The sequence below is a fragment of the Lygodium microphyllum genome, chromosome 4 (genome assembly GCF_053477565.2).
Source record: "Lygodium microphyllum isolate KBCC chromosome 4, Lygodium_microphyllum_v1.1.10, whole genome shotgun sequence".
In the NCBI taxonomy this organism is placed as follows: Eukaryota; Viridiplantae; Streptophyta; class Polypodiopsida; order Schizaeales; family Lygodiaceae; genus Lygodium; species Lygodium microphyllum.
Window position 1 is genome coordinate 103321512 of NC_141138.1, and position 14193 is coordinate 103335704.

At 46.9% G+C, this 14193-nt stretch overlaps 1 protein-coding gene and 1 pseudogene across 3 annotated transcripts in view; both read left to right on the forward strand.

The window, feature by feature from the left end:
* Nucleotides 1-14193, forward strand: part of LOC148037411 (uncharacterized) — a 99891-nt gene that overhangs the window by 52487 nt on the left and 33211 nt on the right. The gene's annotated exons all lie outside the window — the stretch shown is intronic.
* On the forward strand, nucleotides 10806-13441 carry LOC148037413 (uncharacterized; annotated as a pseudogene).

The following is a 14193-nucleotide window of genomic DNA, read 5'->3' on the forward strand; positions in this document are numbered from 1 at the left end:
TGTGGCAATCTCCATCACCTCATCTGGGCTAGAGTGAATCCTCCCATACTGATCTCGGAGGCTGTGAATCTGATCTCCTGAAATGCGAGGTTGATGCACTTGGAAAAACTCCCTGCACATTGTGTCCCTCTTCCGTGCCCAAAAAACTGTTGAGGTATGGAAGGAAAACTTCGAGCGCTTGTCCTTGAGGCAAGCAAGGGCTGCCCGTATGCACAGCTCGTGTGTGTGGAGAGTGGGGTCTCTTGTTGATGCCTCCTAGAGAAGTCTCTGTGCGGATGCTAGGTCTCATTGGAGTGCACTCTCCTCCTCCCAGCTTTGCTACTTGGCCTGTAGGGCTGCCTCCTGGTGGCAGATACTTCTTGACTCTGCTAGGACCCCTGCAACCTCCTTTGCGATCATGTCCCTCCTGTCCCACTCGCTAGTCCAGAGCTGCTCAATCTGCCTCTTCACCTCGTCCCTCCTATTGATTGAGTTAGGGATCCAATAGGATCGTGAATCCAGGGTTGAGACTGGGGGATCAAGTGTCAGGAGGACCGGGTGAGTGGTGCTGACCAACTGCCCTATCTGGCTTTCGCGAGAACACCCCCACTCTCCCACATAGAACTTGTCCAGTCGCTCCAAGAAAACTCCACCGAGCCGCTTGTATCCCCAAGAGAAGTCCATCGACCTCTCTCTTCTGTGGAAAGCTGGGTCTCTCCAGGCATCGGGTGCTCCTATTGCGAGGAGGAAAATCTCCCATGCCTCCTGCTCCTCCCCTGCCATGCCCTAGTAGTTTCTGCCTTTGCTTAGCTGGTCCTCTAGGGCCTCTAGGTTGTTGAAGTCTCCTCCAACAATCCAGGAGTCCACCTCTGGGAGTCCTGTTGCGATCTCCACCCTGAACTTGCTGCGTGCCCTAACCTCCGTAGGAGCATAGATATTGAGGACTTTGAGGCACAAGTCCCCAATATACAACTGATCCATAGAACCCTCCCAGCCACAATTGCTCCATGATCACGTACATAGGTGGTAAGGCTCGGGCCAATAGAGGTGCATATGCCTCCACTCCTGTCGTGGGCACTGATTGCGTACTCCTAGTAAGTGTGTGAATTTCCTGGAAGTACCTTCCCTACTCGATGGGCCTGGGCGGAGGTGAGCTTGTGCTTCTGCAGAAGTAGGATGTCGATCCGTCCAGCAAGGGCCGGCTACAAATCTTTGCCCAACAATCAACTTCCTGTAACCATGTGCCCTAGTGTAGTGGAGACTATTCACATTCCAAGATGTAAGATGTAAGCTTATAGGAAAACCAGTGATCGATCGAACATGCATCTGTTCGGTGTGGAAGCTGTTGATGAAAAGGAAGAGATATGGTGCCCCTTGGGCAGACCATGGGGGTGATAGATGCTCTAGGTGGTACCTCCAGGGCATCTATCGGCTAGGCTGAGAGTTGTGACTCTATACTCTGGTAGAAACGTGCAGCCTGTGCCAGGGGCCACTCGATCACATCCATCGGTGCTCTCCACTGTGGAGGGGCTCGAAAGATAATGCTCAAGTGTGGGACCTCGGCACTAGCCCACCAGTTAATGTCCATCATGCAACCTGGCCACTGCTATGGAAATAGTGCTAGTTCTCCTTCTCCCATCCATTGGGAGATGTGTTTTGCCACTTGACTCTTCGCCTCCTCCTGTATTTGTGTCATTGTCCAGTCCCCTGAGTGAGAGGTTTGAAGGTAGAAGGCATAGTTTGGTCCATTTGGTGGTGCTAATAGATGGACCTTGCTACTCCTTGACTTATGTACCACGAAGATCTCCACCTCTAGAGGTAGTGGGAACTCTCCGCGCTCCACAACTCTCAGGTAGGACCACGGACTAGTGCGAAAAAACTCCTGTGGTAACAACTGCGTCTGTCTTGAGAAAGTGTGACGGGCAATCGGGAGAGATGAGCTGGTGGCTGTGTGGGGGGGGGGGGAGGGCAAGGTTGCTGGTGAGAGGAGGATGTAGGTGTATGTGGCTCATCACCTACTGTGGGAAGAGGAGGGATGGGCAGGGGGGGTCACTTGTACCGGGTGCGGATCAGGGGGGTTGATTTGCAGGGGAGGTGGTGGGGAGGAGGAAGATCGAGGGATGGTGGGGTGGTTGGAGGTACGTGGTAGGTGTGGGGGGGATCGGTGGCCTTGGAAGGAGGGGGCTGTGGGCTAGGGTTAGTGGGGGATCCGTGGGAAGGGGGGGATGAGTGTGGGGGTTGTGGGATCTTGGATGAGGTAGCTTGTGGCGTGGGTGGTGGATGTGGGGGACTGTGATCCTGTCAAGTGGGGCGGGCTTTAGGGTGCTTTGCCGGGGGGCCGTCGCTCACCCACCTGCTCCCTGCTGCCGTGGTTGTTCGGGGGGCTGATTGTGGCCCCCTCGTGCTGTCTCCCTCTCTGTCGTCTCTGGACCTGTGTAAAACCGTCAATGTCCACTTGCGGGCGTGTCGGCAGAGCCGCCTTGGCTTTGAAGCGCATGCAATCTACTGCATGATGCCCAAAGTCATGGCATTGTAGGCACTATTGTGGTTGCCTAGTCACGATGACTTGTTGCCTAAAGGAGTGACCTCCTGCCTCAATCTCCAGGAACTTTGGTATACTTCTTGTATCTTTCACGGCCAATCGTACGTTTGGGACTCCTGCAACTGTCACTGCCTCCGTGAAGGAGGCAGAAAGAACTGTGCCAAAGAGCCATCCAAAGTCCTCCACTAGTTGGCGATACTCTATTGCTAGTCCAGGAAAAAGTAAAATGACTGGATGTCGAAGAAACTTGTTATGGAGCGCAAATGTCTCCACTGTGAAGCTGCTGTACCAGGGAACCATGTAGATGACCCCCTTCGTGGAGACATAGGGTGAGCTATCCAGTAGCTCACGAGCTGCGTCCGCAGAGGTGAGTCTAACCATGAAGATCCCTTGTCCCTTGAAGATTGCCTCTGCGATTTGCATCGTGCCAATGCGCAACGTGGAGTGAAGCCAATCCCGAAGCTGGGCCCTTAGTGGGGAGTGTCTTACGACTTGACCAATGCTGGGCCCTCAATGGGGAGTGTCCTACGACCTGACCAAAGATCATTGTTTCTTTCAACTCCAGCTCTGTGGCACGGATGACCAAGAGCTGTTCCTGAGAGAGGACGATGCGCAAGGTGCTTGGCTTGTGGGCACTTGCAAAATGCACCGGCGTCTAACCAGAGGTTTCCATTGCGTGTCCTTGCTGAAAACCTACCTATCACGTTGCTTTGCTACCGGTGGGGGGAAAGTTGTTGCAGAGGAAGGGAGCAACTGGGGGGGGGGGGGGCGGTGGTGAGGAGGGGGGGGGGGAGCACGGGTGGTGGGTTTGCCATATGGGGCCGTGGGCTACAGGGCGGAGGAGGCAGAGGCAATGCGGGGGGGTTTTGGCGTAGGCTTTGCCTGGGGGGGTAGGACGCCATCGGGGGGGGGGGGGGGGGGAAGGGGAGACAATAGAACGGGTGCAACAGGCCGTAGGTGGGGACGTAGGCAGGGGGTGGCGGACAGGGCAGGTGTCACTGGGCTGTCGGCTAGGCAACGGGCCGTAGGTAGGGGGAGCCTTGGTGATGGCGATGGGGGGCGGGTGCGATGGATTAGGCGGGCGGTGGCGCGACGGAATAGTCAGGGGCAGGGGTAGTTTACACGACGCGACGGATAGGAGTTTTTTACACATTCACATTTGGCAACCACTATTGTGAAAATTCAGTTGTACACAGCAAGAAATGGTGGGCCAAAACGACTTGTTAAATATGTTTAGGGACTTTGGCAAATTGGATGGCATAACTTCTCCGATGTGGGCGTACTTGGTGTTGCATAAAATGTTACGGATTCATCCAGTTCATCGACTGCCACAAGTGGATCTTCTATTTTACGTGTTGTTGCACATCCCACCGCTGATGAGTTGAAATGGGATGGGAGTGATGCCTAAGCATATACTTTGATTGCATTGTTGTGTAAGAGAGTTCATTTTGCATGTTCAGTTATGCACATCGACTAAGGATGATTGGGATAAACTTGCTTTATTGTATCACGTGTACAATGAGGCTTGTGTAGTGTGTTTGCGTAAACAACTTGAGATGGAGCACATTATAGAGGGTGATTTGGTAGATGGCTACATTACATGTGTAAAGGATATACCAGAGTAGCTTGCAAATATTGATGAGATTATGCTTGATGCGTCTCTTGTTTCTACAGTCTTGGTTGGCCAATTTGAGTCTTGCTACTACACTTTGCTTGCTTGTAGGAGATTCTAATGCATACGTGTTTGATGCATTGGTTTCATTGTTATTGCAAGAATAGCAATCATGGGAGAATTGCTTCAATATAAGTATGGAAAATCAAGCATTTGTCGCAAGCCACAAGAACAACATAAAGTCATGGCAGCCATCCAACTCAAAGGGCAAAGGCAAATCAGGCTCTTCCACGGATTCTTCAGCACGGAGGGTGAGTGTGCTAAGAAAAAATTGATATAATTATTATAGGAAAAAGGGGCATGCCATTGAGGAATGCAGAAACTGGATTGCTAGTGAAAAAAAGATGCAACTTGGCATGATTGTTTCTGAAAATTCAGCAAGTGCAAAGGATGCAACAACACGTTTAGCAAGACTGCACATTGGCGAGTCTTTTGTTGTGCGTTGTTTGTATGATCCTCTTCCTTATGCACATGGCTTATTAGAGGCTGAAAATAGCAATACATGGTATTTTTATAGTGGTTTCTCCAAGCACATAACATCCTTTGGTGACTCGTTTGTATCATGTGCAAATGTCCAAAAGGGGGATCGGTTGTATATGCAAATAATGCTTCTTATGCAATGCAAGGCATTGGACAAATTCACATTGTTGTAGTGGATGGGAAAATTATCATGTTCCAAAGGTTTGGGATGTGCTTGTGGCATTTAGAAAAACTTGCTTTTAGTTTTAGCCATTGCATGTGTTGGTTTTATGGTTAGATTCGACATGGATCGATGCAATGTCTTTGATTGTAGTGACACAGGTGCTCTCGTTGTGAAACCAACTTTTCTCCTTGGATCAGGTGGTACTAACTTGATTTAAAACTAATTACAACAAATAATTAATGCACATACATTGAAATGTAGACATTACCATTGTCATCTTGGACAATGGACAGCTTGTTAGCCCAAATTGGCGGCCCTTACAGTATTTCTTTAGCTTTTATTGCAAATGGATGGAGTAGGATTAAGATTCTTTGATCTCTTTTGTTATTCCAGTATCTCTTGTTGTCAAAAGTGACCAGCAAGCTTTCAACCCAATTCGCCCCTCGTTTTGCTTGGGAATTGGTGTCACGGGAACGTGAACATTTGAGATGCTTTAATCTTGCCAATAACATTTGATCAAGAAATTAATCAAATATGCAAGGTGGTTTAGCACATGTGATACACATGGCTGTTATTTCATGGTAATAGGCCAAGGACCCCAAGGTTATAGTAGGTATCAGAGGCAAAAGTGATAATAAGTTATGCTTGATAGGTACTAGGTGGTACTTGATGTTAGATTTGGGCCTAGACCAATTTATTTGCCACTAAGCATTAGTTAATTAATTAATGTTAGTCTAAGGGTCAATAATTCCTTAAGGATACTTGGAAGACAAATTGGCCTAGTCAATTTAATTATTGGCGGGTGGAATTAAAATTTGTAAAATAATTATTGAATTAATATCTTGAAAATTAATTTAATAAGCCGGATAATGCTAGAAAATGTGATTAGAAGGTTGACACTTAGCAAAACTTGCCCATACAAGTGCAAAAAACGTTTTTAGGGGTTGGTGGGAGTCTATTCCAATCATAGTGAGAGAGAAGAAGGCTATTAGAGAGCAAGGAGAGATTGCTAATGTGATTTTGAGCCACCATGGACCAGTTCTACAGCAAGTGACAACAATTTGGAGCCCTCTTGGAGCAAGTTACACCAGCCCAAGGTTCTTTTGGTGCAGATGACAACATACAGGAGGGGGCAATTGTCTTTTTGGTGGTCCTAAGCTATAGGTGATAGCTTTCATGGTTGTTTGAGCAAGGCAGTAGTAGTTTTTCAGCATTTCTTGCGATGAAACTCTAGAATTTCTCTCTCTACAACATTCTCTCATATCCTCGTTGTTGAGAAACCCTTCACCCACAGTTTTGTGTTTTGTGTTTTGGGTTTAGCGTTTCACGTTTTGCATTTAGGATTTCACAGTGGACAGCCCCCAAAAGGGACTAGGTGCCCACAATGTGGCGCCACCCTAGACAGCTGATGCCCTCCCTCCGGGCAATACCCTAGATAGTCTCTTGCCTATTTATAGACTGCCTTTGTCACTCATTAGATACGGCTGATTCATTGAGTCTGTCACCTCTTGTCTCCAGCCTCTCCTTTACCCTCACACCCCTTCAAGAGGACATTGCAGTTCATGGTTCGTGGCTGTCTTCATCATCTTTCTTGTGCTTTGGCACTCCATGATTTAGATCTTCATTCATTCCATTCATCAGAGTTTCTTCTATTTTCTCTTCTCTTCTAAGTGTTTACTGACTTCACTCCGTGTTTCTCCTCGCAAAACCTATTGTCTCGCTAGTACGTTGACTTTTGACATGGTATTAGAGCGAGATTTGCTCAAACAGTGGCAAAGATCCTCCACTCCAGTGAATGCAAAGACTGGTGGCGGATTTGACATCCACTTCTCTTCTTGTTGCGCTGCATCAACATCCTAACTGGTGGCTGCTCTCTCCTGCGTTTGTTATTTTCCATCCTGCGTTCAAGGCTGCTTCTGCTGCCTACACCTCCTAGTCTACTGGTGGCTGTTCTCTGCTGCTGTTGGCGGTTCCTCCTTGCTGATAGCGGCTCAGCCCATTTGCTGGTGGTTGTTCTTTGCTCAACCAGTCTACTGGCGGTTGTTCCCTGATTGCTGGTGGCTCATCCCTGACTACTGGTGGGTCCTCCCTATTTGTTGGCGGCTCCTCCTGGTCTACTGCAATTTGCATTTGCAGCTGGCAGCTCCTCCTTGCAATTGGCAGCACCCTCCTACAGCTAACAACTTACTTCTAGCCCTTTCATTGCCCTCCCAACCCTTGAGGCGGACATTGTAGTTCATGGTTTGTGGCTCCCCTCTTCCTTCTTCAACAGGGCACATTGGTACCCATGGCTTCTTTACCAACAGATGACCAGTCTACTGGGTGTTCCTACTGCGGCAAGAACGGTCATTCCACCGATGATTGTGGACATTGACCTTTGCTCCCCACCCCTCCAGAGTATATGCGTCCTCCACCAGGAACTTCTTGTGCCACCTCTTCTTTCTGGACCACAAAGATTGTTTTACATCGGCTATAGGAGTATTATGCTCAAGGTAATAAGCCACAACTGACGCACACTAAGTCCTTTGGAGTAGACAAAGGTCGAAGACCTTACGAGGCAATAAGTCTTCTTGGAGACCACCCCACTGCATGTAGGTTTCCCCCACCCACTTCCGGGTACAACGGCTTCCACGGCCCACATCTCCTTCATAGTCCACTCTCTTGAGCATGCGCGACTGTTCCCCACCCTTTGCTCATCATGCGCCTTCTTCTTCCCCACCCTCTTCCACTCAGGTTTGAGAGGCCACTTTTGGGTGCTTTCCGGCTTCTTTTGAGTCCTAGATACCTTCTTTGGCACGGCTGGTGGCACTTTCTTCGTCATCAGATGCTTTGCAGTCCGTGAGCCATGATTGGTTGGATTCCCTTTCTCTCTTAGACTGGGATTTAGAGGGGGATTTTCTTACTTCGCCCTTAGAGGGGGCTTCCAGTTCTTCGGCTTTAGAGGGGCTCCTACTTCTACCCCTTCCGATTCACAGAGGGACCCTATGTGCCATGAAGTTCGTCACACACCCCCACCTTTCACTTTCGAGGAATGACTCTCCTTTGAGCAATCATATTCTCTCAACTCATACCTAGGATCTAGAGGATCTACCTAGATCGGGGCCCTTGGGTCTTCAGTTGTGACTTGGTGGCTAGGCCTTCGTTTTCCTTCCAGTATGGAGTGAGCTAGTGGGTTCTCTCTCGAGGTTGAGTTTTGGGTTCTACATCTCATCCAGTCTCGTGACTATCTTCAAAGGTCTCCTTTTAAGTGGTATTCTGAGCTTCTAGGGTGGATCTTCTTTGTCCCTTGGTCAGTATGGAGCCTAAGATTGAGTACGGGCATATCCTTATGGTTCTCGGTACCACACGAAGTCCAACATTCTTCCTATGCATTGCATGATTTTATCATCTTTGTACTAGGGTGCTTGGATAAGTGAACAATTTTCCCACGAGGGACACTGTCCAAGTGGCACTTGCTGCATGAGCATTCTTTAGCATGTAGCATTCCATCTCTACCTCACTCTTCTCTTGTTTCCTTTTTTGGGCTTGAGAGGGGGTGTTGAGAAACCCTTCACCTGCAGTTTTGTGTTTAGGATTTCGCGTTATGCGTTTAGGGTTTCATAGTGGACAGCCCTAAAAAGGGACTAGGCGCCCATAGTGTGTTGCCAGCCTAGATAGTTGATATCCTCCCTTCAGACGCCACCGTAGATAGTCTCTTGCCTATTTATAGGCTGCCTCTGTCACTCATTAGATATGGTTGATTCATTCAGTCTGTCACCTCTTCTCTTCAGCCTCTCCAATACCCTGACACCCCTTTAGGAGGACATTGCGGTTTGTGGTTCGTGGCTGTCTTCATCATCTTTCTTGTGCTTTGGCACTCCGTGATTCAGATCTTCATTCATTCCATTCATCAGAGTTTTTTCTCTCTTCTCTTCTCTTCTCAGTGTTTACCGAGTTCACTCCGTGTTCCTTCCCGCAAACCCTACTGTCTCGTTGGTACGTCGTCTTTTGACACCCATAGTACTCGAAACGACGTTTTGGGGCTGCTGAAACAGGACGACCGTTGCAGCTCGAAACAGAAATGGTGAAACACTGTTTTGGCATTGTGTGGCAAAAATGAAAAGCGGGTTATCCAAGGAAAAAACGGCCTTTGTTTCGCATTTTTGCATGGCATTCTTTGACATGTTTGAACTTCGTCTCTTGCAGTCTAGCTCTCTACCTCTTGCAAGTTCCTTCTCCTTCTCCTGTTGTTGTTGTTGTTGTTCTTATCCTCTTTCCAAATTCCAATTTCCCATTACCTAATCATGGCGCGGGATCCATATTGGAGGCACATCACTCCAATCAAGGGATATGCGGGCTCCGACGGATCAAAGAAGTGGTGGTGCAACTATTGTGGATTGGAGAAATCGAGAAGTAGAACGTGTATGAAAGATCGCTTGTCATGTGTTCCCAACAAAGACATTGAGCCTTGTGCAAATGTGCCGATAGAAGTAATAGTAAGCCTCCATATTTGGCGATGAAAGTGTATGGGTATTGAGCTAGAAGAGGATGAATCCTCTCATCCAACACCACATCAGGCTAATGAAGCACAAGTGGGGTAAGGAGAGGCTAGTGGGCCTAGTGGCGCTAGCCAAATTAGTGGTACTAGTGGCTCATTAAAAAGAAGTGCATCCATATCTGTATCGTGTTGAAGTGCAAAAAGGACCCCATCGCCATCTTCTAGTGGTGGTGGGCAAAAGGACCCCTTGCATGGTGCAAGTGTCCATGCAAGACTTTAGAGGCAGGCAATTGTGGAGACAACTAGGGAACTCACACACTTATTTATTTGGCGTGCTATCCCTTTCAATGTGGCCACCACACATCAATGGAAAAAGGTAGTCAGGGCAGTGAGCCGGAATGGTTTTGAGTGGGAAGGTCCATCCATAGATGCATTACGCACACGGTATCTTCGAAAGGAGAAAGCATCCATAGAGGCTTAATTGGAGCTCTTAAAGAAGGCATGGGCAAAATATAGATGCATAATATTATGCGATGGATGGTCGAATATGCGTTGAAGGAATGTTTACAATGTTTTAGTGTCTTTGTGAAAATGCACCATGTTCATTAAGGCCATCGATGCCGTAGGAGCTTTCATTTGGGAGCACATGCGACCAAGGTTGCAGCCGTATGTACGTACGGATCGTATTGTATAGATTCCTATGTATACGAATCGATCCGTACATTTATTTTTTTTGAAAACCCCTTTTTGACCTTCAACATATGAATTTTGGCTTATTTCGGAATTTTGCTTGTAGTGCTCTGTTTCGCTCTGTCTCTGCACACTGTGCACATTGCAACTAGGTAATTCTCACGCTCTCTCTCGCTCATGGCCTTGGTCCCTCATGATGCATCTGTGTCTCGTACTGTACGCTCTCTCTCTCTCTCTCTCTCAACCGCGATTAGCCAATGTACTACATGATGAATCTCGTCTCTCTCTCTCGCAATACTCCATGCTTGGGATAGCTCGCATGTTGAGAATGCTAGATTCAATGTCACCCTAGCAATGGAACGAAAATGCAGCCATCTGGAGTGTTAAAGAACTGGCCATTGAAGATTGTAGGTATCTAGTTCTTGATTGACCTTATAGCCATGAAGGGAGTGGACTATGGCATCCTGTTGGGCCGGCTCTGGATGCACAATGCATAGGTCATAGAAGACTAGGGCAACGGTTTAATCTTCTTGGGCAATCGAGTAGAAGCAATAAGAGTAGAGATGGATACATAGAAGACCACACTAGTCAACCTAGATGCCATCTCCACCATGCTAAAGGGTGATGCGCAGACTAGAAACTCTTAGGAGCCACTCAAAAGTACATTCCTTGGCCGAAGCCTCCCAAGTCCCTCTCCCTCTCTCTCTCTCTCTCTTTCTTTCTCTCTCTCTTTCTTCCTTTGGAGTATGCTCTAAGCTCTGTCTCTCTCTTTCTTTGTGTCACACAGCTTCCAGGATCCAATATGCCGAAGCCATGTAACCCCTACTGGCAGGAGCACACCAATGTCATCTATGTTATTAATACGTCGACCCAAGCTGGTTCTGGCACGCGTAGATGGCAGTGCAAGTATTGCAACTTCGAGCTCACGAGCACAATTTCTTGTGTCGTGATACACTTGACACGTATTGGCACCACGGGCAATTATGGTGGGTGCAAGCAAGTGCCGCAGGATATCAAAGACAAGCTCATTGCTGAGAATTCATCAACAGCAAAGGGTTCAAAGAAGGTAAGGGGAAGCCAACACACTCAAGATGCACTTCATGATGCGCTTGTGGGGGAGATGAGTGATTCTTCCACAGAGGATAGCCAGCCTACAGGGGGCAGAAAGAGGGTCGGTGTCATGCAGGAGGTTGATGAGGATGATGATGCACATGTGCTGAGACAAAGTACCTTGCCTTCATGTGTGTCTCCTCTTTCGTGGGTGAAAGAGAGACAAAAAGTGGTTGAGATGAAGATTGCTCGTACTCTTGTGGAGTGCAACATCTCCTTCAATGTACTGAGAGGACTGATCAATGGAAGAGAATGGTGAGGGCCATAGCAGAGGTTGACTACACAGACTCATGGTCCGGGGTGGAGTATAACAAAATGTGTACCACGATGCTTTAAGAGTAGAAAGTCTTGATAAACAAGGCATTGGTTCTTGTCAAGGCAGGATGGCAGTCTTTTGGGTGCACCATCATATCTGATGGTTGGAGTGATATGCGTAGACGGCACATTATTAATATTTTGGTGTCCTCATGTCTTGGCACATACTTCTTGCGGGCTGTGGATGCAAGAAAGGCAGGAGAATCCATCAGTGCTGAGTTTATTTATCACCACATCAGACATGCGATTTTGGATGTTGGGCCAGAGAATGTGGTCCAAGTGGTGACAAACAATGCTTTAAATTGGATGCATATGGGTGAATTGGTCGAGGCAGAGTTTCCTCGCATTGCTTGGACTCCCTTGTGCTGCACATTGCTTGGACCCGCTGATGGAGGATATTGGAAAGTTGCCATGGGTGCAACCTCATGTTGCAGATGCCATGAAGATTACTACATTTTTCCGAAAAAAACATTAGGCTTTTGCCATCTTTAGGAGCCATAGTGCACTTGATATGGTACGACCCTCGAAGACCAGGTTTTCTTATATGTTCTTGGTCTTGCAGAGGCTTTTTAGATTGCAGGACCCAATACTACAGACTGTGGTTGACCCGAAATGGAGGTTTATGCACCATGCGTAGACAGAGGCCACTAGATACATTTAGCGGAAAGTCCTTGACGAGGCCTTTTGGACAGAGGTAGAGAGCTTGACAGTGGCATCGCAGCCTATCCATGTCCTCCTTTGGATTGCGAATCAATTGCGACTATTCGATAAACGGTGTAAATAATATGCACATTGCAACAATATGTTTAAAGTTATATTGTATAATGACTATTGGAATGTTGGCTTGTCAATTTGTAGCCGGGGTGACATCCTGGCTATTGTAGAGCGGCGATGGACGCTTATGAGCCATCCCATTCATGGGATGGCTACATTGCTTCATCCCTTCTACAAGAAGCCATAGCTGGTTAGTGAGAGCACTTTGCTTACATAGAAAGACTAGTACATCAACATAATGTATGATGAGGATGAGCAACTTGAGGTTGATGCAGAGATGGTGAGTTTTATGAACAATCTAGGACCATCCTTTGCTAGAGCGGTGGTTTTGAGAGAGGAGGCGACGAAATTTCCTCACGTGGTGGCAGAGCTATGGAAGACAAGGTCTTCCAAAGCTGACTCATCTTACTCTCTTGAATCCTCTCGCAGGTACTCTTGACTCTTTCACAATTGCATCCATCTTTAAAGTTTAATTCATTAAGGGTTTTGACTCCAAAATCGTATCGTGATTCGTGATCATAGGATTGTTCTACTGGTGCTTGTGAGCGCAATTGGAGCGCCTACTCATTGGTTCACATGAAGATCCGCAATTGACTTAGTACCGCTCACCTGGAGCGATTAGTGTATTGCCGAGCTAACATGAAGCTCGTGCGAGATTATCATGCTTTGGGGATACCCAAGCAGGTATATTTAATTGTTCGATGTCGTACGTCTTTTGACACATTTCAATATAATTAAGTCATTTCTTGTGGTTTTGACTTGTCAGATTTTGCTTTTCCACAGGCAGATCTGACCTGTGTGAAGATGGTGCTAGCCTCTACTGAGGACAATGTGAAGCAGCATGTCAGAGACGAGCAGGTAGATATTATATGACTCCTTCGTAGAGAGTTGGAGAGTATCGATCGCTGTGTCACGAGGTCACATGCACGGGCTTTGGTGATACCTTTGCGTGAGGAGGTTGCAAATTCAGAGAGCGCTAGACGGAGGAGCATTCGTCGGGGGAAGCTGCCTGTTCGTACGCAACGGATTCGGGCGAATGAGGCTGTCATTCTCATTCATACTCAGAGAGAGCCAGGAGATGATGATGTAGCACATGGATCTCATGATACATCTTTCACATCATCACATGTGCCCGTGATGGCAGAGCTTGAGGATGACGACAAGGGCAATGTCCTGACAGATGGGGACTTGCTCTTTTCTGGTGCATCGTCATCATCATCATTTAATGAGGAGCTTTGACTCTTAGATCACGTTTCATTGTGGAGTCTAGACTTTGGACTAGCCTTGAGAACATTTCTATGATGTAGTGTTGTAGCTTGCTATGTAGTATGTGCATTGTATTCAGTTTGTTTTGATGCATATGCAGCCTTGTAACATGGATGAGAGTCGAGACTTTTGTTGTGTAAACATTGATTCATCAGTTTATATAGAGCTAAGAGTGGTGATTGGTGATTGAAGATTGATCTCTGATTGAAAATTGGTTTTGGTATTTGATGTTTGATTTCTGAAGTAACAAGTTTTACAACGTGTGGCAAGGGTTTTGTGATTACTAATCAAATGCGTATTAGCAAAGACCTTATTAGATTGTCTTGTAGGCCTCTCTCACAATTTAAAATGTATTTGGATATTTTTATGTTTATTTTGATATGAAATGCCATATAGATTGATATTTTATACAATGGTACGTATTTTTACATACACAAAATTTTTATATGTACGGAACAACGTACAAATACATACCATACATTACGTACAATATGTACACATCAACCTTGGAAGCGATAGGTTGTCATGGACATAGGAGTCCAAAATGTAGTGTAGGTGGTGATAGATAATGGAAGCAATTGTGTGTCTATGGGACATATGCTTGAGGAGGAGTTTCCTAGCATACTATGGACTCCATGTGCATCCCATTGCCTTGACTTGCTTATTAAAGATGTTGGGTAAATATCTTGGGTTTTGGGTCCCACATTGTGAAATAATTAACTTGT